We start from the raw sequence: 24,012 nt of genomic DNA on the forward strand, positions 1-24,012 counted from the left end.
CCTTCAGAGAGCCCCTGGGCTAGCCCAGTGGTTCTGGTCCCCAAACCTCACACCAAAGATGGCAAGAGAGAGATGAGGTTCTGTGTGGATTACAGAGGACTCAATGCTGTCACCAGGACAGATGCACACCCTATTCCAAGGGCAGATGAGCTCATTGACAAGTTGGCTTCTGCCAAATATTTGAGCACATTTGACTTGACAGCTGGCTACTGGCAAATCAGGTTAGCTGAGGAGTCTAAAGCCAAGACAGCATTTTCTACCCCTAGTGGGCATTATCAGTTTGTGGTGATGCCCTTTGGTCTGAAAAATGCACCTGCCACCTTCCAAAGGTTGGTGAATCAAGTCCTCACTGGGTTGGATGACTTTTGTGCAGCTTATCTGGACGATATTGCTGTCTTTAGCTCCACCTGGGAGGATCACCTGGTCCACCTGAAGGAAGTGCTTGAGGCTCTGCAGAAGGCAGGCCTCACTATCAAGGCAACAAAGTGCCAGATAGGGCAGAGCAAGGTTGTATACCTGGGCCACCTTGTAGGTGGAGGCCAAGTTCAACCACTGGAGAGTAAGATCCAGACCATCAAGGACTGGTCCCCTCCAACCACCCAGACTCAGGTCAGAGCTTTCTTGGGCCTGACTGGGTACTACAGGAAGTTTGTTAAGAACTATGGGTCCATTGTGACTCCTCTTAATGATCTGACATCCAAGAAGATGCCCAAAAAGGTTCAGTGGACAGAAATCTGTCAAAAGGCATTTGATGACCTGAAGAAGGCCATGTGCTCTGCACCTATCCTGAAGAGTTCTGACTACTCAAGAGAGTTCATTGTCCAAACAGATGCTTCTGAGTTGGGAGTGGGAGCAGTGCTTTCACAGCTTAATGTAGATGGCCAGGACCAGCCCATTGCTTTCATTAGCAGAAGGCTGACCCCCAGAGAGAAACGTTGGTCAGCCATAGAGAGGGAGGCCTTTGCTGTGGTGTGGGCCCTGAAGAAGTTGAGGCCATACTTATTTGGTACTCACTTCAAGATTCAGACCGACCATAAGCCCCTCTTATGGCTTAATCAGATGAAGGGTGAAAACCCCAAACTACTCAGGTGGTCCATTTCCCTACAGGGGATGGACTTTACAGTGGAGCACCGCCCAGGGACTGACCATGGCAACGCAGATGGTCTCTCCAGGTACTTCCACTTAGAACATGAAGACACAACTGGTCAAGGTTAGTCTAATGTCCCTGCGTTTGGGGGGGGGTTATGTAGGAGAGTAGGGTCTGCTATCCTATGGTCACCCCAAATTTTTGCTTTTTGCTTCACTGGTTTCTGACTTAATGTGGCTGTGGGCCTGCTAATCAGACCCACAGCCTGCTGTTCTCTCTCTAAATTACTGCCAATGCACTTTAGGTGCATTACGAATTGGAACTGGTTCACCTTGTGAGCCCCTGTATTAGTGCACCCTAGGTGCCCAGGGCATAGGTGTATCCAAGGCCTACCAGGGGCTGCAGCATGTATTGTGCCACCCCTGGCCTGTCCCCCATATTTGACACAACTGGCTGATCACTCAGCTGGGGTAAGTCGGTGTAACCACCTCTTACTTAGGTACAGTATGTCTGTGCCTAACCCTAAACTGGACACATATGTTCCTATCAGCCACTCCTATGGAAGGCCTCATCAATCCTGGAGGCAGAGTGCTTGGAAATATGTGAGATGGTGCTCTGGCATGAGCTGAGCCTGTCTGCAGCTGTCGGGAACCACTCCCTAAGCTCCCTAAGCTGTTCCGGGATATTGCCATACCATATACTCTTAAGTGCATTATAATCCTCGCGGTTAAATGCTATCTTTGGTTTGGCTTTATCAAAACATGTCGAGTAAGGTGTCATACGAATTGGAATACTATCCCCTCGCCAGTTCTGGCGACGGGGATAGCATTCCACCCTTCTAGAGGGACACGACATGTGTGTAGCCTTAACCCCGGTTAAAGTTAAACAGAGCCTCAGCATCACAAAATGGACGCTGCCACCACAGACACAAGTCTGGCCTCCTGCTGCTGACCGAAACTCGGCAGATGGTGGCCTGGACAGGGGCTCCTGCCTCTGGGGTGTGCAGACACACTGCATCAGGCTCTGGTGCTGGGGATGGTTTGTTAGTGAGAGAAGCCCCCGCCTCTGAGGCGTGCAGACACACTGCATCAGGCTCTGGGGATGGTTTGTTAGTGAGAGAAGCTCCCTGTCTCTGAGGTGTGCAGACACACTGCATCAGGCTCTGGGGGTGGGGATGGTTTGTTAGTGAGAGGGGTCCTGCCTCTGACGTGTGCAGACACACTGCATCAGGCTCTGGGGGTGGGGATGGTTTGTTAGTGAGAGGGGTCCTGCCTCTGAGTTGTGCAGACACACTGCATCAGGCTCTGGAGATGGTTTGTTAGTGAGAGAAGCTCCCTGTCTCTGAGGTGTGCAGACACACTGCAGTGAGAGGGGCTCCTGCCTCTGGGATGTGCAGACACACTGCATCAGGCTCTGGTGCTGGGGATGGTTTGTTAGTGAGAGAAGCTCCCTGTCTCTGAGGTGCACAGACACACTGCATCAGGCTCTGAGGGTGGTTTGTTAGTGAGAGAAGCTCCTGCCTCTGAGGTGTGCAGACACACTGCATCAGGCTCTGGGGATGGTTTGTTAGTGAGAGAAGCCCCTGCCTCTGGGGTGTGCAGACACACTGCATCAGGCTCTGGGGATGGTTTGTTAGTGAGAGGGCTCCTGCCTCTGGGGTGTGCAGACACACTGCATCAGGCTCTGCGGGTGGTGGTGGTTTGTTAGTGAGAGGGCTCCTGCCTCTGAGGTTTGCAGACACACTGCATCGGGCTCTGGGGATGGTGACAGTGTGTTGTGAGAGGGGCTCCTGCCTCTGGGGTGTGCAGACACACTGCATCAGGCTCTGGGGATGGTTTGTTAGTGAGAGAAGCTCCTGCCTCTGGGGTGTGCAGACACACTGCATCAGGCTCTGAGGATGGTTTGTTAGTGAGAGGGCTCCTGCCTCTGAGGTATGCAGACACACTGCATCAGGCTCTGGAGATGGTTTGCTAGTGAGAGGGGTCCTGCCTCTGAGGTATGCAGACACACTGCATCCGGCTCTGGGGATGGTGACAGTTTGTAAGTGAGAGAAGCTCCCTGCCTCTGAGGTGCACAGACACACTGCATCAGGCTCTGAGGGTGGTTTGCTAGCGAGAGGGATCCTGCCTCTGGGGTGTGCAGACACACTGCATCAGGCTCTGAGGATGGTTTGTTAGTGAGAGGGGCTCCTGCCTCTGGGGTGTGCAAACACACTGCATAAGGCTCTGGGGATGGTTTGTTCGTGAGAGGGGTTCCTGCTTCTGGGGTGTGCAGACACTGCAGCAGGCTCTGGGGGTGGTTTGTTAGTGAGAGGGGCTCCTGCCTCTGGGGTGTGCAGACACACTGCATCAGGCGCCCGGGTGGTTTGTTAGTGAGAGGGGCTCCTGCCTCTGAGGTGTGTAGACACACTGCATCGGGCTCTGGGGATGGTTTGTTAGTGAGAGAAGCTCCTGCCTCTGAGGTGTGCAGACACACTGCATCGGGCTCTGGGGATGGTTTGTTAGTGAGAGAAGCTCCTGCCTCTGAGGTGTGCAGACACACTGCATTATTAAGCTCGAGTTGTTGTTGTGAAGCTCTGTCTCTGAGATGCGGAGGTGCGAGTCCTACTGATAGATATATTGCGCCCTTGAGCTGTGCCTGCAGCGGTGCACTCTGGGTAGGTCTCGTGGTGTTTTATTGACACTTCTAATGCACAGCATGTATGAGAGGCCCGACCCCGCTCGTGCCTCAGACTCTGTTCGCTGAGGGTACTCTATCTCTGATAATAGGAAGCGCTGCCTCCATCTGAATCCGGAAGCCTTTGGTGCACTCCAGCTGCTGTTGAAGTGGCCCATTGTTGCTTGAAGGGCCGGCTCCAAACGCTCCAGCAGCGCCTTTTGGGAGATTTCCTTCTCTAAGAAAGTGGATTTAAAGAGCTTCGAAGCAATTATTTCATGCAATGAAAATCTCTTCTGGCAGCCCGTCTTTCTCATTCTCTCAGCCCTCGCTCGCTCTCCTCCCTCCCTTCCTTGTTCTCTTTCTTTCTTCAGTTTCCCACTCCTTGCTGTCTCATGGTTCCTCTCTCACTCCCTTTTATCTCTTTCTGTACTCAGTTTGCAGACGGCTCGAAGGTTCCACTCACTGAACTCCGCATTCACATCTACATTTCCGTTTTCTTTCTTCAGTTTCGTTATCTTTTCCTTTCTTATCCATTTTAATGCATTTCCTATGTTTTCCTGTATTTCTTAGTCTCGCCCTTTTCTTTTTTTCTTCCAAAAATCTGTTCTTTCTTCCTTGATCTTTATTTCGTTTTCCTAACCTTTCTCTCCTCCTTTCTTACTTTCTTTGTTTCATTCTTAGGTGTTTCTCTCCCCTTATCTATTTTTTATTGTTTCTCTCTTTTTCTATATTTGGGGTCTCTGTTTCGCTAATACTTTTTCTCCTTCTTACAGCGTTCCCTGTTACCCAATGTTTTTTTGTTTCTCTCTTGACTATTTCTCTCATCACTGCTTTCATCTCTTCCTTTCTCCATGTCTTCCTACTTCTCTTCATTGATGCCCTTTTTGCTCCTTTTCTTCCCCTCTCTTCTTCCTCTCACTCACCACTGTAGTATTCCTATTTGATGTCACTCCAAACCTACGCTTGGATTTAATTACTACAGCCAGGATTCTAGATTTCTGTGGAGGTTGAAGAATCCTGACCAGCATTGAAGCTGGATGTGATTCACAGGCAAGAAGCATGATCTGATGTCCTAAACATGGATACATCAAATCCGCACTTTTAGTATGTTAAGAAGAGCAAGCCAAAACATTTTGTAAAATTGTTTATGTTTGATTCTGTTTCCCCTGCACCTTTCTCATCGTAGATACAGGTTTCTGGGAAGCAAAGACAACTCAAGGCCATGGGCAAAGGTGGCAATTGCCCAGGGCCCCCACGTTCCAATGGCTCACCTGGGAAAGTGAGCCTTCTCTCTATATCACCTCTGTTTATTTCTGTATCTAATCCTCTCTCCTTCTCTCTGCTTACCTCTGCCTCTTACTTGCACTTTCTTTCTTTGACCAGGGCAATCACAGGGATTATTGGGACCCTAGACTAAGCATATTTCAGTTGCTTTTCAGTGACCCCATTTCTGAAAGTCTCTGGCATCATGGGGCTTAAATTAGTAGGAACTTGGTTATAAAATTAAAAATGATTCCAAAGAGGAGCCCAAAAAATGTGTCTTGCAATTGGCCCCAAAAATCTTTGAGATGGCACTGGTGGGAAGGTGGGCATCTCTGGGCTGTTTTGACAGTTTCATGGAGCTGTGAAGGGGTATCAGCCACAGGGCATGGTCAAAGGTCAAAGGTTAGTAAAAGGTAACCCCTCCCCCGTCACCCTCCAAATATTACAAACTACTTAAATACAAACACTATGTGGTGCGAGTGTTTTAATCCATTTTCTTGGGTGTAATCGTATCAGGCAGTGGGATTAGCAGCTCGTTTTTGGGGTGAAAAAGCAGATGTTTATAGTGCCTGAAAGCTTTGATTAGAGGGTTAATGAGGACCTCACTTGCCGATTTTGAAGAGGACATGGAAAGTGTGCATTGAGCCCCCTCCCCCTCTGCACACTTGATTCACACCTAGGGTAGGGCCTGGGCTCAGCGTCCCTTGAGCAGGCTTCCTTCCCACCTCGAACAGCCATTTAAGTTTCCCATCACATGCTCTGTCGATCAAGGGTTCTTGTTGGCTTCTGTGCCTGGTTAATGATTCACTCCTCGAGTTAGACTTCTCATTGGCTTTAGGACTTCGGGTTTGGCTACTGATTGGTTGCTAAGGGAAGCATTCCTAGTGAACGAAGGGCTTAGGGCTTGGCTACTGATTGGTTGCTAGAGCTATGGTTCTTATTGTTTGCTAGCTTTTCTAGTGGACCTAGGGCTTAGGGGTTGGCTACGGATTGGTTGCTAGGGATAGGCTTCTGATTGGTTGATAGGACTAGAGTTCCTGTTGCCTCCCGCATGCAGAACTATGGTCCTGATTCATTAGAGTTAGGGCTACGGTTCCCATTGGCCCAAGGTCATCTAATCGCTCGGGCAATTTAACACTAGCCCACAGGACATGCAGCCCTGGTGTCCAGATAGAGGGCTACAGGTTAAGGGAGCTGCTTGTTTGGGCCTGAAAAGGACCCAGGGTCAGCAACACTGCACCTCCACCACATGAGATTCAGGTAAGCAACCCCTCACTTACAAAGTGTTCATCAAGGAATGCGCCCTAAAATCCACCTCTATAAAATACATACCCCTGGTATACAAACAGTCACTGCCTGATTTTAACTACAAATAAATCTCCAAATCAACCATCTAACTTTTAAAAAACAACCACACCACCACCACCACAGAGCCTATTGCAAACAATGCAACAATTCAATAACCGCGACGCAAATAACTTACAAAGATAATGTCACTTTCCAAAAGAAAACTGAATAATGAAGGAAACGTGGAAACGTACAATCACAAGGTGCCCTAATGATACATTACTCCACTCTACCCAAATCACCTCACAACACAGAAGTTAAAACACCTCTACCCACCACAGAAGCCAAAACACATGAACAAAACTCAACATTCTCACTTCTCTAACCAAACCTCACTTCCCACCCCACCTAAAGCCACAGCCACAATACACCTCAGACCAGCCACATCAAAAGGCCATATGCCAGACCATCCCCACCCAAATGATACCTCATATCGCCCCAATGCACCAGAACATGAGAAAATAAAGGAACGCAGTTGATGAAATTCCTACGTTTCAACATAAGATCTGTACACAAAAATTGCTTTAACATCTGGCTGTACACTCAAACACAACATCAGCCCTCGACCTCTATTACAGAAACATGGCTCAGGAAAGATTTAGCGCCCACATACCATGAAGCCATCCCACCATTTTTTTTTTGGTCATCATAAACAAAAATCGTATTGACAAAATTGGAGAAGGCCTGGCTGTCATCCATACAAAAGTGTTCCAATAGCAACCCTTGAAATCCTCAGCCTGGATGGCGATGAGTGCTTGATAAGATGTCTCTCCACTCCAACTATAACGCAGTTCTCCTATTCAAATATTAACACCACGCAGCGATGCAAAACTTAAGGATGTCTTGCTTGATGCAGTAACCAACACCCATATGGACCACCCTAATCTACATGTTCTAGGAGACCTCAACATATGGTTAGACGAGGATAATCTAGCCACAACCACAGCTTTCACAATCAACCTTGAAGCCTTCAAACACCAACAACACATTTTTGGCCCAACTCGGTGGACAGGTGAAACTCTAGATGACATGTGTGCACCCTTAGGATGAGCCAGAGGTACCGACAACTCCCATGTAAGCTGGAACGACCACAACATCATCCCTTTCAAGATCCGCGCACCTACTACTGAGCACATCTCGAAGAGACTAAACACCCAAAATAAGACACAATCATACAGACAAACTAGAGATCCACCAACTCAACACCCACCTTGAAAGAACCCCAATAAACAGGCGGCCAAAAGACGTACACAGCTTCTATCACTGGATCTCACGGCAACTGCACCGGACAAACGGACACCAACAAAAATTAAATGCACAACATGGGTTAATGACAACATCAAAAGAATGAGACCATATATTAACATATTACAACGCAAAAGGAAAAAATCAGGAGATGAAACAGACAAGAGCTTACAACAGTACTATAACAGAGCCTACGAAAGAGCCATTTGAGCCACAAAAAGAACCCACAACTCCCTGTGTATAACTGAAGCCGACTGCCCATCCAAAGAACCCAATAAACACCACCACCTCAAGACTCAGCGACAAAATCTTCAATGAACTGATTTCAAGAATTAAAAAGATTGAAATTATCTTAAGGAGAATGTGGACAAAAACACATGCCTTAACCATCATAGAAAGAGACACGATAATCTCCATCCAAGCATACTTTCAAAACCCTGCTGTAAATAGATTTCCTCAATATAATCAATGCAGCCTCACCACCAGGATCACCTTCAGTGCCAGCACTGCCAAAACTCTTTAAAGACATCCTTCACTACACCTGTGCAGGGCAGGTAGTCAGATGCCTACTCAAAAGGTCCCTGGATGTAGGTTCATTCCCACCTGAGCTGGAAACCTCCTCCCATAGACCTCTCCTCAAGAGGAAGAAACATTCGCCCATGTGACCCAGCAAACTACAGGCCCATATCAAATGTACCATTGCTTGGAAGAACTGACAGAACAGAAGCGTTTATTCACAGAACATTATGGCTTACTGCCAGACCAACAGTCCTGTTTTAGACCAGGCGAGGCACAGTCAGCCATCAAATGCATCTGGGATGATCTAAAGCTCACGCTGGACAAGAACAGAGTCGCTGACTTGTTGATTCCGGTAAACAGACATAATATCGAGTCCAAAATATCGATTGGACAAAATAGCGAGTAAAAAATATAGACTGGACAAAATATTGACTAGAAAAAATATAGACAACAAAAATATCGAAAATAAGGTAAGTTATTAATATTTAATAATATTTGAGTAATATAACTCTGTAGCGGGTTGTGGGTTTATAGGGGAATAGGGTGGGAAGTAATTTAATTATAAATAATTAATTATGTAAATTTAATGTAATTGGTACTTAAATAATAATTGGTAATTAATTAAAATATAATAGTTCATTAATTAAAAATTATTAATTGATAAATAATTAATTTTTAGTAATTTGTTTTCTGTAGCGGGTTGTGTGTTTATAGGGGAATAGGGTGGGAAGTAATTTAATTATAATTAATTAATTATGTAAATTTAATCTAATTGTTAATTAAATAATAATTGGTAAATATTTAAAATATAATTGGTAATTAATTTAAAAAAAATAATTGGTAAATAATTACTTTTTTAAAATTTATTTTCTGTAGCGGGTTGTGTGTTTATAGGGTTCAGGGTCAGTTTTCAGTTTTTGGGTAAAGGGGTATTTTTAGGGTTCAGGGTCAGTTTTCAGTTCTTGGGTAAAGGGGTATTTTTAGGGTTCAGGGTCAGTTTTCAGTTCTTGGGTAAAGGGGTATTTTTAGGGTTCAGGGTCAGTTTTCAGTTTTTGGGTAAAGGGGTATTTTTAGGGTTCAGGGTCAGTTTTCAGTTTTTGGGTAAAGGGGTATTTTTAGGGTTCAGGGTCAGTTTTCAGTTTTTGGGTAAAGGGGTATTTTTAGGGTTCAGGGTCAGTTTTGGGTTTTTTGGTAAAGGGGTATTTTTAGGGTTCAGGGTCAGTTTTGGGTTTTTGGGGTACAGGGATATTTTTAGGGTTCAGGGTCAGTTTTGGGGGTACAGGCGTACGCTTTCTCTACTGTAGCACCCACTGGAGTGGGAATAGTAATTTTTACCCCTACACTATCCAACGATCTCTGTAATGTAGCACCCACTGGAGTGGTTACATTAAATTTAAACCTTTTGCTATGCCACGGTAAATATATTCGAGATGTTTTATTAATAACATGTATTTATATATATATATATTATTATTATTAATTTTTAAATTTACATTAATTATGTAATAATGTTACATTTATTTAATTATTTTAACAATGTTTATATTAAATATATGTAATATTATAATAGTTTTAACTTATTTTAAAGACATAAAAAAATCGATATTTTGACAGTCTATATTTTTAACACTCGATATTTTAAAGTCGATATTTTTGTACTTACCTTAGTGAAGATAGAAAGTCGATATTATGTCCGCCGATATTTTGTCATCGATATTATGGGAACTCGATATTTTGGTAGTAGATATTATTTCAGTGATCTGTTGATTCCAGATTCATAAGCTACACGCGCCACTGTCCTCCACCAAACTTTACTGCAAAGACTCCATGATCTCAGAATCTGTGGAAATTCTCTAAAATGAATTGCCTCTTATTTCGCAGACAGACAAAGCATAGACTGCCTACCACCTTTCACATCACCTCCTCACACACAACACTGCGGTGTTCCTCAGGGCTGCATCATATCCCCTCTATTATTTAATATCAACCTCACCGCCTAACCAAATCTGAATAAATCATACAACCTCACCTGTGCCAGCTATGCAGATGGCAACCAAATTATTTTAAAAATGAATAGCTTCAAAGACATCTGCAATAAAAAAAACTTGATGGCAGCCGTTGACCGATAAACAAGGGGACGATGAATAACCATCTAAACCTAAATACACAAAAGAAAGATTGTGACCTGTGGATGATGACAAAAGTATAATCCTACAGCCACATTGCCTTAGGAACTTGAAATCCCCTCCAAAAACATCAAGAGAATTTAGAAACCTAGGAGTAACCATGGGTTCAGACCAGAGTGCCTTCTACTCAACGGAGACGCCATGGGGCATATTTACAACAGAATGGCAAAATGTGGCGTTAAGCAATATTTGCTAACTTCAGACTTCACCATTCTGAAAACGCAGGGATGCGCTGTATTCACAAGAATACAGCGCACCCCTGCATTTCACTTACCACTGGTACTAAATCTAGCTGCCTAGCATCAACGCAGACCCCCTGCACCACAGTGCAAGGGTGTCTGCTTTAGGGGGAATGATTGTGTATGTGCAGGAAGGTGACCCTTCCTGAACACAAACAATCCAGAATGCTACTTTGAAACTCCTACGTGTGCTGCGTGGTGCACATAAATAGAAGAAGAAAATCATAATTTTTTACTGATTGTTTAGATGCAGGAAGGGACACCTTCCTGCCAATACACAATCATTCATGACAATTTGCAGTTTCTACGTGGCTTCTCACCACCTTGTAAATAAGGCAAAGGCTTCATCGCCACAGGAACGTCATAAAAAGTGGCGTTTCTGTGGTGATAAGGGCTTGTAAATATGCCCCCATGTAACATCTACCTATACCTCGCATACCAACATAAACTGCAAGCTATCCTCACACTCGCAAGCTCCAAGCTTGAATGGGCCGGCACCCTATACCTTCACCAGACGTCACCCAACTGAAGAACTGCGATCTTTCACACTTCTCTGTTCATTTATTAAGCGCGCTCACTCAGCCGATTTCGCCATGAGCCGCTGCATCCTCTCGAATCTGCCAACACAAATCATAATTGGTTTTAATTCCAACACACAGTGCAGCAGGCCTCCTAGCTAGTAACCCAACAGGATCTCTGCCCACAGGAGCACCCCAGGATGTCCGGTGAGCTGGTGTTTATTCTCGCTGAAGGGCTCACCCAGCTTAGGACTGATGCCTGCGCTTCTGTTGCCCCAGATACTGGGTGCTCACGCCTCGTCCTATTGATGAAATCTCATTGCAAGAGGTTGAGACGTCATCGACACACAGGCGTGTACTGTAGTCTCCATCCCTCAAATGGCAACATTAATTTAAAGCACTGTGATTGGCGTCCTATAGAATCATTGTTTTTCCTATACAGAACCTATACATCAGCACACCCGCTTTCATTACACACAAAATACAACTCACCCAAAATGCTGCTGCAAGGCTTCTTCTCTGCCTTCACCCAAGAGTATGCGGGACTCCACTCCTGCAAGTACTGCCCTGGCGGCCTACAGCTAGAATGGAAATGTCCAGGGCACTCAGCATCCTCCACAGAGACTCCCAGGGAAAAGGACTGCAGTACCAACAAAATAAATCCAAGCAACACAACCCAAACAGAACACTGTGCTCCAGCCTTGCACCACCTATCATCACCCACCTTACTGTAAGGAATCTGAAAGGAGGCACTGCTTTCTCAGTACAAGCCGACAAGCTTTGGAGCTCACCACCAATCAGGAGAATAGACACTTTCGAAGATAGTTCAAAGCATGGCACAGTTTCCGAGATAACTGCACCACCTACACCTCAGCAACAGAGCCCAGAAAACAGCCACACCCCCAAGCGCAATTCTCAGCTTACAACACAGAAAGTGTTTCCATAGGCAGATACGCTAAGAAGGGGTTGACCTATGGTGTTATTTAGTTGTGTACAGTTATGACCCACAATAGTACTACGACCATAATAAGCAGTGGTCACCTGTAGATTGTATGGTATACCTCTTAAATGCACATGAAACATATCAGCTATGAGGGTTATCCCTTACCAGCATTATACAGCTGAAAAAAAACGCCATCACTGTTGGAACTGGCCCTTCTTGCAGGGTCATCCCCAAACTTTTTGCTTCTTCCTCCCTTATTTTTCCTGACCCGTGGCTGTTGGCAATTGGACTCTGAATACTTTTACCAGTGCTGACCAGTGCTAAAGTGCATATGCTCTCTGTGTAAATTGTTATTGTGATTGGATGTACATGATTGGCATATTTGTATCACCATGAAGTCCCTAGTAAGGTGCACTAGGTGTGCCAGGGCTGATGATGACAAATGCTACTAGTGGGCCTGCAGCACTGATTGTGCCACCCACATGAGTAGCCCTAAAATGGTGTCTCAGGCCTGCCACCGCAGTGCCTGTGTGCAGTCCATGAACTGCTATGTCCTCCTGGTCAGTGTCCCTACTGACCAGGCCTAACCCTTCCCTTTTTGTGCACATTGGTCACCCCTATGGAAGGCCCAAGGTACCCCCCTGGGCAGGGTGCAGTGTATGTGAAAGGTAGAGCATGTACTAGTGCAGGTGACATGCTCTGGTAGTGAATTATAGCCATTTTCGTTTTTCACTATTGTAAGGCTATCTTGCCCCATAGGTTAACATGGGGGATGCTGGTTACAGTGGCTACCAGCATTTCTTCCCATAGGAACAAGATGGGACATAAGAGTCTAGTATCCCTGAACTCAGAATTTAATAACACATCTTTTAGGAAAGGTTGTTTTTAAATCTTGTGTTTGAGAACAGCACTTTTAGAAAGTTGCTGTTCTCTTGTCTGACACTTCTGTGTGCCTTGGCCTGTTTGTGTATTGACTGTCTGGGTTGAGAGTGACAGGGGCTGGGTATTCCCCAGGAGGCTGGCTGAGTAAGCCGTAGGGTGAATGACTGCATTTGAAACTTGAGTGGTGGGAGGAGTTAGCACCTGGGCCTGAATAGGGCTGTGCCTGCCTTTCACAATACTGGCTCCACCTCCTGCTGGGCGGCTGACGACCCTGCCCCTCACTCTGAAATGAAAGGAGAAGCCAGGAAAACAAAGTGCTCAAGAAACACCCAGAACTGGTTCAGACCGGGCTCAGGGCCCACTTGCACAAAGAGAACAAAGACTTTTAGGGGTATAAGTACAGGACCCCTGACAACAGAAAATTAGATCATCCTGGAATCAAGAAGGAACCTCTGCCAAGGAGAAAGCTGAAAGCTGAAGAAGGAAGACTGTCCTGCTGTTGCTTTGCTGGACTGACCTGCAGTTGCTTTGTTGCCAAGGAGAGGGGAAGGACTTTGCTTTGTGCTGTGTCCCCTTGCTTGAAGGAATCTCCAAGGGCCAGAAGAAGAGCTGGCTCCCTGTTCTGAAGTCCCAGGAACAAAAGGACTTCACCCCCAGCTTCCCCTGAGCTCTACTGAGAGAGTTCTGTCCTGGAGATTGTCACACCTCCAAAGATCGTCGCATCGGGCCTTTGCGAGAGCAAACTTCCTACGGAACCTACGCACCGGAATCCATACAAGTGGCCTTCCTCCCCATACAAACCGATTTCGTCGCAACACGCCCGCTGCTGCAGTGGGGCTGTCGCAAACGCCTCCCCAGGGTCTCATGAGCAACACATCGCTTGTTTTCCACCCAACCAGCTTAAAAACGCCATCACCAAATGAGCAGGCATGGAATACTGCTGGACTTTAACACCTTGGCTGCTAAGGCAATTCCCCTCCTGTGCTGGAAATTGCTATTCTTCTTTATTCATGACGAGCTCAGCTCGTCATCAGCACAGCTCCAGTGTGCCTCATGACGAGCTGAGCTCGTCATGAGCAGGGAAGGGGTTAATATAGTCCCCCACTGCAGGTTCCAAATATTTATATAATCTGACCGCTTCTTTACATCTCACTAGAACACTCAGATATGAGATGGTTATAAAAATGCTTGTCCCAACATATCCGCCCACTTTTCTCTCCCTCCAGACATGCTGGCTCAGGACCACATGTATACACAAAATCTATGATTGGACAACCCAGTGCAGTAACTAGTTACGCAGACGATAGCATATGAAATACCATAAAGGGACCTGCAGAGTTGTATAAAGCAACCAGCGTACCGAACACCAACTGTGCATCTGTCTCTCACACGTCATTATCCAACACACTGCTACGCGCTGCATCCCATAACACCATGACAGTCCCTCTGTGGTTCTCACAAGGGTCAAAATCACCTGCCACATAGGATCAAGACAAAGACAACATCCTTCCAAGCCTACACAGTGTAAGCAAGCACTTCAGCGCCCCACAAAGGGGTAGAAAGCACTTGTTGGACCATCTTTGGCTTGTTTTTTCCCTGTCTTTTTGCATCTGACTTCCTGTTTTTGACTGTGTGCTACATGTTGTTCTTGCTGGTTTTAGGACTCTGGGCACTTTACAGCAGCTGAGCAGTGCTAATGTGCTCCCTTTGTAAATTGTAGTTGTGATTGGTTAAAAATGACTGACATATTTGATTTACTAAAAGTGCACTGTGTGTGCCCAGGGCCAGTTGGGCTGGAGCACTGATTGTGTCCCCCTACATGAGTAGCCCTGCAAACGTGTCTCAGACCTGCCACTGCAGTGTCTGTGTGTGCATTTTAAACTCCATGCCGGCCTACATATAAGTCACCCCTAAGGTAGGCCCAAGGATGCCCCATGTGCAGGGTGCAGTGTATTCAAAAGGTAGTGATGTACGGCAAATTTATTTCTTCATTATTTCACAACTGTCTCTCCTATAGGGTAACATGGGGATTGTTGCCTTGAAATATCTTTTAAGTATAATTTTCCACTAGAAGCAGATAGAGATTTGGAGTGTGGGGGGTCTCTGAACTCACAATTTAAAAGTACATCTTTTTGCGAAGTTGTTTTTTAAATTGCGTGTTTCAAAATGCCACTTTTAGAACGTGTATATATCAAAATGATCAATCGAATTAAACCCTTTTTGGCTTGGGTAAATAAGAGTAGGGTAATGTTGCCAACAAGGGATATATTTCCAAGAAGTGTTTTACTGACATCCACAATAAATGAAAGGTACAGTGGTCAATGTGTATTAAAAAATAAAGAATAAATCCATACAACTGGGTGCGTTACTTAAGTCAATTTATATTGTATTTGAAACACAAAGAATACAAAAGCGGTTCCAAAAGTAAAAAGATACTTCAAGGGTATTGATAACAGGAGCACAAGGTTCATAACACTGACATTTCACTAGTCATCAGTACTCAAAGCCCATTTCCTATGCAAAGGAACAAATTCACCTGGATTCAATCTTAACAAAAACTAAAGTAGAATGGGTTACGGTGGTGACGTTTCGGTCTCTACTGAGATTAATCTACAAGACCATCATCAGGACAAGATGTTTCAGAAGATTGGACCCTTAGATACAATAATCTGGGAGATAGTACAGAGGCGGCAAACGCAGTTGAATTGCAGAATATGGAAATGACAAACGTATTTCCTATCCAGTCTTGATTGTCTTAATCTGGATCGCTGAAAGTGTGGAGAGTGCTGGGATATTGAGTGAAAACCTTAAGAAAATGCACCATGGTAGCTTCTTACATTTGGCAGCAAGTGTGCGAAGACCGCTGATTGTGACTGCGGCCACTGCTTCTTCTGAACTGCCACACTGATTAACCCAAGTGTATCGGTAAAGGAAAATCAGTAAGTCTCCGTAAAGGGTAGACTGAGATGTGACTGTATTCCCCAGTGAGAGAGTGGGCCGGGATGAGACCCTAACGGGTGGGCCAGGATGGGGCTCTATCCCTCAGGAAGAAAGGATGGGCTTGGATGGGGCCCTATGCTTCAGGCAGAAAGGTTGGGGCCCTATGCCTCAGGGAGAAAGAGTGGTCTACGATGGGGCTCTAATGGGCAGACCAAGATGGGGCTCAGATCCCTCAGGTAAAGGGTGGGCTGGGATGGGGCTCTATCCCTCAGGCAGAAAGTGTGGGCTGTGATGGGGCCCTAAAGGAAGGGCCAGGATGGGGCCTTATCCCTCGAGGAGAGGGGGAGCTGGGATGGGGCCCAAATGGTGAGCCAGGATGGGGCTCTATCCCTCAGGAAGAAAGGATGGGCTGGGAAGGGGTCCTAATGGGCGGGCCAGAATGGGGCCCTAAATGATGGTCCCGGGTGGGACTCTATCCCTCTGGAGGAAAGGGTGAGATGGAATATTTTGTCTCCATCTCTTTCTCCCATCTCTACCCTTTCCCTCTTTCTGCTTCTTTTCTTACCACTAACTTCCCTTCCCTTCTCTCTGTCTCCATCTCTTTCTCTCACCCACTGGGCCCCTCTCCATCCTTTTCTCTCTGGCTGCTAATTACCCTGTCTTCTGCCCCAAACCCCTCTATCCGCCCTTCCCCTGTGCCCTGCGCTGCCTCTCACACTAGCTCCCTTCCCCTTTCCCTCTGCCTCCTTCTCTGTCTCTCTCCCTCCTCCCACTTCCCTCTGCCTCCTTCTCTGTCTCTCTCCCTCCTCCCACTTCCCTCTTCCTCCCCCTCACACATATTATAATTTCTCTGGCTTCCTCATTCCTCTTGTCTCTTCCATCAGAGCTCTGCTAACTTTCATAATTGCTCGGAAAATTGTCCATTATAAAGAATCGAATTTACAGTTCATGCACTAACTGGTGAAGAATGTCTTGAATTAAGGACGTTTGGTTTTGGGAAAATTTGCTCTTTTGTCTTGTACTTAATGGAAAAAAAGCAATCAAGTGGCGGAGAGTCACGGGGGCTTTGAGACCAGGGCAGGGCAGGGAGAGAGCTGCGGGGAATCTGAGGAGAACTAAGGAAGAACAAGAAGAAAGCGAAGGGAGGAAAACGCCAGAGAAGAAGAGAAGTTCAGGAGTAAGGATGAACACAAGGTTGAGAGAAGGGAGCCATGAAGAGGAGAAGAACAGGAGGAAAAAAGAATGTTTCGGTGACAAACAGAGGAAGGGAGAGAAAGAAGAAGAGAAGGAAGGAACAGTACGTGAAAAAGAGAACCAGAGAAGGAGAGGCTGTGCAAGAAGGAGAGAGAGCAAGAGAAGTCAAGCTTGAATACATGGAGACCATAAGAAATGCGGTGCCCGCGGCTCACGCAGTGAGCCACCCAAAAATGGCGACCACCTTAGGGCCACTTAGGCACACCAACTACCCCTCAAGTCTTGGTTGAGACCCTAGGAAGGAGTCCCACAGCCCGACGCTCGGGCCGCATCATACCTGCCCCAGGGGCAGCCTTAGGCATGTGCAAGCTGTGCACCTGCACAGGGCCACCAAACCCCAGGGGCCACCACGCCAATATATATCCTTAATATAATAATCCTCTGAGGATGGACACATATTTGCGTGGTGGCCCCTGGCAGGGATTTGGCGGCCTCCAGCTCTGTTCCGCTTCCAAACACCCTGACCCCTCCTCCCTTCACTGGTCCTCGCGCTCCGCCATGCCCGAACCCCCTCTTCCGGGGCCCCCTACCTACGCTCCCTGCAAGAGCCGCCATGAGCCTAGAGCCGCCCCTGCCTGCCCCCATCTTTCAGCCGCCCTCTTTGCTGCCGGACACGCAGTCTCCCGCCCTACCACACACCCAGCATGCTTGTTGGGGAGCACGGTTAGGTAGGACTATTAATGTTTTTGTTTGTGTTGCAGGCAGAGGTACAGGGCGACAGTGAAGTAGTGTGGCTCACTGGTTAGAGGCGACAGACCCGAGAGCAGAGGACGGCCCGGGACCAGGGTTCGATTCCCGGCGCGGCAGGTTTCTGGACCAGGGTCAGCAGACTCGATAATTCTCTCGCCTCGGTGCCCACTCTGATCAGCGACCACACTCGGCAACTCTGGGCATTAGCTTGCCTCATCTTCACTAACGGCCCCACCAGACCGCCGGGGATGCCTGGTCTCACCCTGGAGATACCCATTAAGGGACCATCTCTCAGGGAAGCCAGGAAGGGTTTTGCAGCGGTCGAAGCGCCTTGGGACCCTACGGGTAAGTAGTGCGCTATATAAATGCCAATACATACATTTACATCCGGAGTTGGAGGGGTACATCTGGGTACCTCTTCAGGAGCACAATACCAAACCCCACAAGTCTTTACGTAAGGACCCTGGAGAAAGTATTGTCGGCACCCCGCTAGTCCTTCGGGCGGGTGGAAGCCTGAGCACCGGGGGCTTGCCTTGCAACGCTCCGCCCTAAAAAGGGCATGAGTAAAGTGGTGTACCAGTTGTTCACTGTATTCGAGGGGGAATCAATTGGATTGGCTACGGTGAAATTTGGCTCTTCAGGCGGGCAGGGTAGCGTAGGTCATTCGCCACTGCCTGCCCTTGGATCACCCGTAAGTTAACCCCCCATGTTGCATACTTTTGTATGGAATAAACCTGAAACAATCCTTTCCCAACAAAGGATCGTGCTGTGTATTTATTTATTCCATTGTGGATGCTATCCTTCCAAAGGGTGAGCAGTGTTGCCTATACAGGCACTAAGAGAAAGTAACAGTGAAAGAAAGGAGACAGGAAAATAAAGGAGCCACAAATGGAGAGGGTAACATAAACAAAACAAGGGAGTGGGAGAGTGAAAAAGAAGAGAGAATAAGTTGAAGGAAGCATGAAAATCAGCACACAAAAAATAAAGTAGAAAGTACTGTGGGGAAAATGAAAGACAAGATGAGAAGGGAGAGGGTATGAAACTCTGGAGAGCGAGGGTCAGTGTGAAAAAGTAACAGAGGAAGAGAGAGAAAACATGAAAAGAGTACACAAAAATAAAAGAGCCAGGGAGAGCAAGAAGGAGATAATGGCCACAATAGATCTAAAGCAAATTATTATTTTTATTATAAAAAAAGTGCTTTGTAAAAAAGAGTCTAATTGCTTCCTAAAAATGACATCAATTAAAATGCTAAAATGTTTGGTGTGCTAAAATCACCATCTTCCCAGCTTTCAGGAACAAGCAGAGCTGTATGGAAAAACAATTTTTAACACAGTTTTGGCATTTTTCTAAAAGGTAGCTAATGTTTTCGATTTTTTATACTTTTAACTTAATTTCAATTTGCGGTGCAAAGAGGTATGAAGCTATACATTTGTGAATGCACACACATTTTTTGATTCAGCAAGGGGTCATTTGTGCAGATTCCTCAAACCTTTTCTGAAGAAAGTAGATGTTGAAATAATACAACAATGAAAAATTAGTAGAAAAAAGGCAATGTCTGACAGCATTGAATCTGTAACTTGTGTCACCATAACCGATTTACAAAAGGAAAACACCAGTACACCTACTCTATTGTTTTGGTCACACATATATATAGGGTTTGTAGGCTCCCCAAAAAACTGCGGTACACAAGGCCAAACTGAACTGCACCTTACAATGATTTACATTGCGCACCGGGTATAGAGAAATTCTTATGGTAAAATCTAAGGAGTGAAAAACGGGTATGAATAACACCTATGTATTTTTGAAATGCACACCAGGTATTGAGTTTAGGAGTACTGGTTATTTGTACATTTCTGAATTTGAGGGTAGCCATACTAGCATGTGACTCAGAAAGAGTTTTGCAAAATGCCTTCTTTCTTACACACTGGCTTACATTAGGAAGGCACAAATGCAAAGAAGTGCAATTGATAATAGCACATGTTCTACTATTCTATATTCCCTCATGTTTTCTGATAAAAACAGTACCCCACTTGTGTGACTGGGTTTAGCACCGGTGACACAATACACCCCAAAATGCAACCTGCAGGCATCTTGTTTTGCCCAGCAAGTCTTTTTATAAAACGTGGGTAGCTGTAGATTTTGGGCCCTATCTCACCACAACACAGGAAAACCTAAAATACCTAGACATTTCTGATAACCAGACACCAGGGGATGTCCAGGGTGGTGTTTATTTTATTTATTTATTTGTGCACTTTTATAAAGGCGGACATTACCCGAAGGTGTCAGCGCTAACAAGGTGTTTTTACCCATATGTGAGTTTCAAACCTTAAACTTTGGCTAACAAAATATATATTCCTCTCATTTCTGTGATGGAAAGTTCTGGAATCTGCAGGGAGCCACAAACTTTCTACCACCCAGCGATCCACCAGGTCTCTTGATAAAAATGGTACCTCATGTGTGTGGGTAGGCTGAGCTCCAGAGACAGGAAAGGGCCCAAAATGCAACGTGGACACACCACAGTTTCAGCTTGAAAAACAGCCCTTTGCTGCAATTTGGTTAGCGGTGGATTTTGGGCCCTAGCTCCTAACATACCGACCTACCAAACTGCCAACTGTCTGAAAACTAGACACCAGGGAGAGTCAAGGGTGGTGTTGCTTGTGAGGATTTCGTGAGTTTTTCATACACAGAAGCCCTTACAAATCTCAAACTTTGGCTTCAAACATACATTTTCATCATATTTCTGTGCAGTAAAGTTCCAAGAATTTTCAGGGCTCCACAAATGCCCTACAACCCTAAGTTCCCACACATTTCCTGATAACAGCAGAACCCCAGTTGTGTGGGTGGACCAAGACACCGTGACACAAAACCCCCCTAGAGTACTGCATGGCGAGATCAGCAAGAGGGGACGCTGCAGCATTTGGGGCGTGCTCAGCCGCCATCCATGCAAACCTACCAACCACAAAATGTTTTGAAAATTAGACACCCAGGGGATTCCAGGATGGGCGAGGGGGTAAATACCAAAAGGATTCCTTACCCACAATGCCCTGCAAACCTCAAACTTTGCCTAAAATCATACATTTTCTTTACATTTCTGTGATGGAAACTTCCAGAATCAGCAGGAATCTACAAAATTCCTACCATCCAGAGTTACCCAATTGTCCTGATATAAATGCTGGGCCATTTGTGTCTCTGGGCCTAGTGCCTGCAACATGAACGGATCCAACCAAGGTCAATGGGAGTCCTTAGTACTTTGGGTGGTAATTGGTAAGTCCGCAATCCATAAGCAGGAAGCTGTTGGGACTCTTCACTTTCCAACACTGCCTTACCCAAATGTGGAGAGGCATCCTGGGGTAAAAAACCCACTGGACTGCGGACAGAGGACTCAGCTCCTCACTCCTCTGCATCCGGTGCGGATCTGTGATGTCAAAGCGTCCCGTATCAAGCTGATGTCACAGATGGGCAGGAGGGGGCGGGTACTGAAGAGTCACCCCACCCTTTACTTGTTAAAAAGGCAACGTCTCCAGCAAGCATTGGAGGTTTCCTTTAAACCCTCCCCAGCGTCAGCCAATGACCGACACAAGCACTGGGGAGGGACTGCGGGTGAGAGCGGGCGTCGGCTGTTGGGCGCTGCCCTTACTAAAAGGGTTAATACTGGATTTCTCTTATTTTAGAGTCTTCCTCTGTTTTAAGGTTTGAGTCTATGGCCTCACAGTAGCTCATGATGATTGAATCAGTGTGTGTTTTATCACTAGTTTTGCTTCATATTTCATTTAGATTTTTTCCTTATTGGGGCACGCGGAAAACTAAGATACAAGATATGTGTAGGTGCCTTCTCATTGTAAAAACTTTTTTTCATATTTACAACGAGATATCGCCACCAGAATGCCACTTTTAGCATCGTTCTCGTGGCGATATCCCCTTCTCCTTATTTCCAAGACGGCGTTAAGCCACTGACCATGGATCAACGCTGCCTTGTAAAAAGGGCCCTTGTCACTCTTGACTTAGCGTGAAAGGGGCGTGAAATGGGTGTTGCAGTGCGCGTTCTGCTGCAAGACTCATTGTTTTTTGACGCTGCCTCATATTTACAAGGCTTGGGCAGCACCAAAAACTAAGACCAGGGAATACCTGTCCTTAGACAGGTGATACGAGGAAAAATTATTAAGTTCTGCCCTTTCATTGCTCTTTACATCTGTGCTGCATTCCTGCACACAAGTAGAAAGAGTAAATTGCCTTTCACTATAGTGTCTGTGCAGGAAGGGTACCCTTCCGGCGCATCAGCAATTGTCCCTGCAGCGCAGGCACCCTTGCAAGATGGTGGCAGGGTGACTGCCCTGGCGCTAAGCAGCTTTATTAGCACCAGCGCAGGGGAAACACAGGGTGCACCATATTTTTAGAAATATGGCGTATCCCTCTGTTTAAAAAATGTGCGGTGTTGCCAACTTTGGCGTAACACCGCACTCTGACATTTGTTTCTAAATGTCCCCCCCTAAGTCTACAGATGTAGAAACATGTACATCCCTGTATTACCATCTTGACCGAGTTATTCACTGCAAGTTGTAGAGCTACAGGCAGTGGAATAGACACCTACAGGTATTTGTTTTATGTCTCTCCGTCAGTTCTTCAGTTTTTTAATGTTTCTGTACGTACATTTAGTCAGCTGCATGGTTATTCCCATACTTGTGAACACCCCTCTTCGCTGTAAGATGCACGGGAACATTTGAGTTCGTGACTCTGAGTGGTTGTTAGTGCTGACGTCAAATGTAGTGTTTGACTGTAGGTCTTACATGTTTAAACAGTGTTTAATTGAGTGCCTTGGTGTGCCTGTACGTCTGGATGTGTGTGTGTGTGTGTGTATGGAAATATGAGCGTGCCCTATGTCAGTGGTGTGCAATGCTATGTGTCTCTGCTCTCAGCTGTTTGTTTCTGTGAGTTTCACAGTGTGTATCTCTCAGTTTTCTCTTCCACTTATGTGTTTGAGTTGAAGTTCCTTGGTGTTCCTTTCGCTCTTTATTTTTGTTTGTGTCTGGGTCAGTTGTGGTGCACAAATGTTCGTCCACTAGCACCGCATGCGCCGTATCGCCAGGCATGTGTGAGTCATTGTCTCAGTTTAAGAGCGTAGGGGGCATATTTACAGGGAAAGGGGCAAAGCGAGTCGTTAAGCCTAGAAGGCTAATGACACGCTCTGTCACTTTAGAAACACAGGACTGCACCATATTTACAAGAATAGGTTGCAATCCTGCATTTCCCCCTGCGCTGGCGCTAAATTTAGTTGCCTTGCACCATCGTGCGAGAGTGCCTGCATTGAGGAGAGTGATCGTTGTCCCTTCCTGCACATAAACAATCTTTAAATGGCAATTTGCAGTTTCTATGTGCGCGGCTTCTTACAGCGCACATAGAAGCTGCAAAAAGTAATTTTTTAAAAATAATTGCTTATGTGGAAGAAGGGACTCCTTCCTGCACATAAACAATCATTGTCATTTTGCTGTTTCCTTGTGTGCTGCACAACGCAGCACACATGGAAACAGCAAAGACGAGGAGAAATTAACTATTTCTCCTAATTGCGCCAGGGTAAGACCAGGTTTTCCCTGGTCTTAATTTTGGCGCTGCTCGATATTCACTCCACCCTTGTAAATTTGGGACAGCGTCAAAATCAATGGGTGATGCGGTGTATAGCGTGAAAGGGTACCTTATTTACAAGGCAGCGTTAAGCCATTTTAAGTGGCTCAACCTGCCTTGTAAATAAGACAAAGCCCATAGCGCCATCACAACGCCACTAAAAGGGACGTTTCTGTGGCAATAGGTGCTTGTAAATATGTCCTTATGTGAGCCTACCTCTGTGTCCCTGTACCTCTCAGTTCCAGCATGTGTGTAAGAGGGAGTGGTGTTGTGAAAGTACGTGTTCCTAGGATTGTTTCTGTGTGTGTCTTTGTGTTCGTGTGATTCTGGGTCCGAGACAGTGGTGCTCTGCCAATGCCGTCCCTACATGTGGCTCTAAATATGACACTACTTCTCTCTTTGCTAATGTTTGTCTGAGTGAGCACTGCACTGAGAATGTTTCTATGTGTCTCCTAGTGTGTGCCTTTATGTACACATGAGTTTGTGTCTCAGACAGTGGAGCAGTACAAATTATTTTTTAGGTTTAAGTTTGAGAGTTGCGTTGCTTTTTCTCCATGTATATGTTTATATGTTTTTTTTTAATGCAGTGATACCATCAGTGGTGTCATCAGTAACGCCATTGGTG

Source organism: Lissotriton vulgaris, chromosome 2_1, assembly GCF_964263255.1.
Source record: "Lissotriton vulgaris chromosome 2_1, aLisVul1.2, whole genome shotgun sequence".
NCBI lineage: Eukaryota > Metazoa > Chordata > Amphibia > Caudata > Salamandridae > Lissotriton > Lissotriton vulgaris.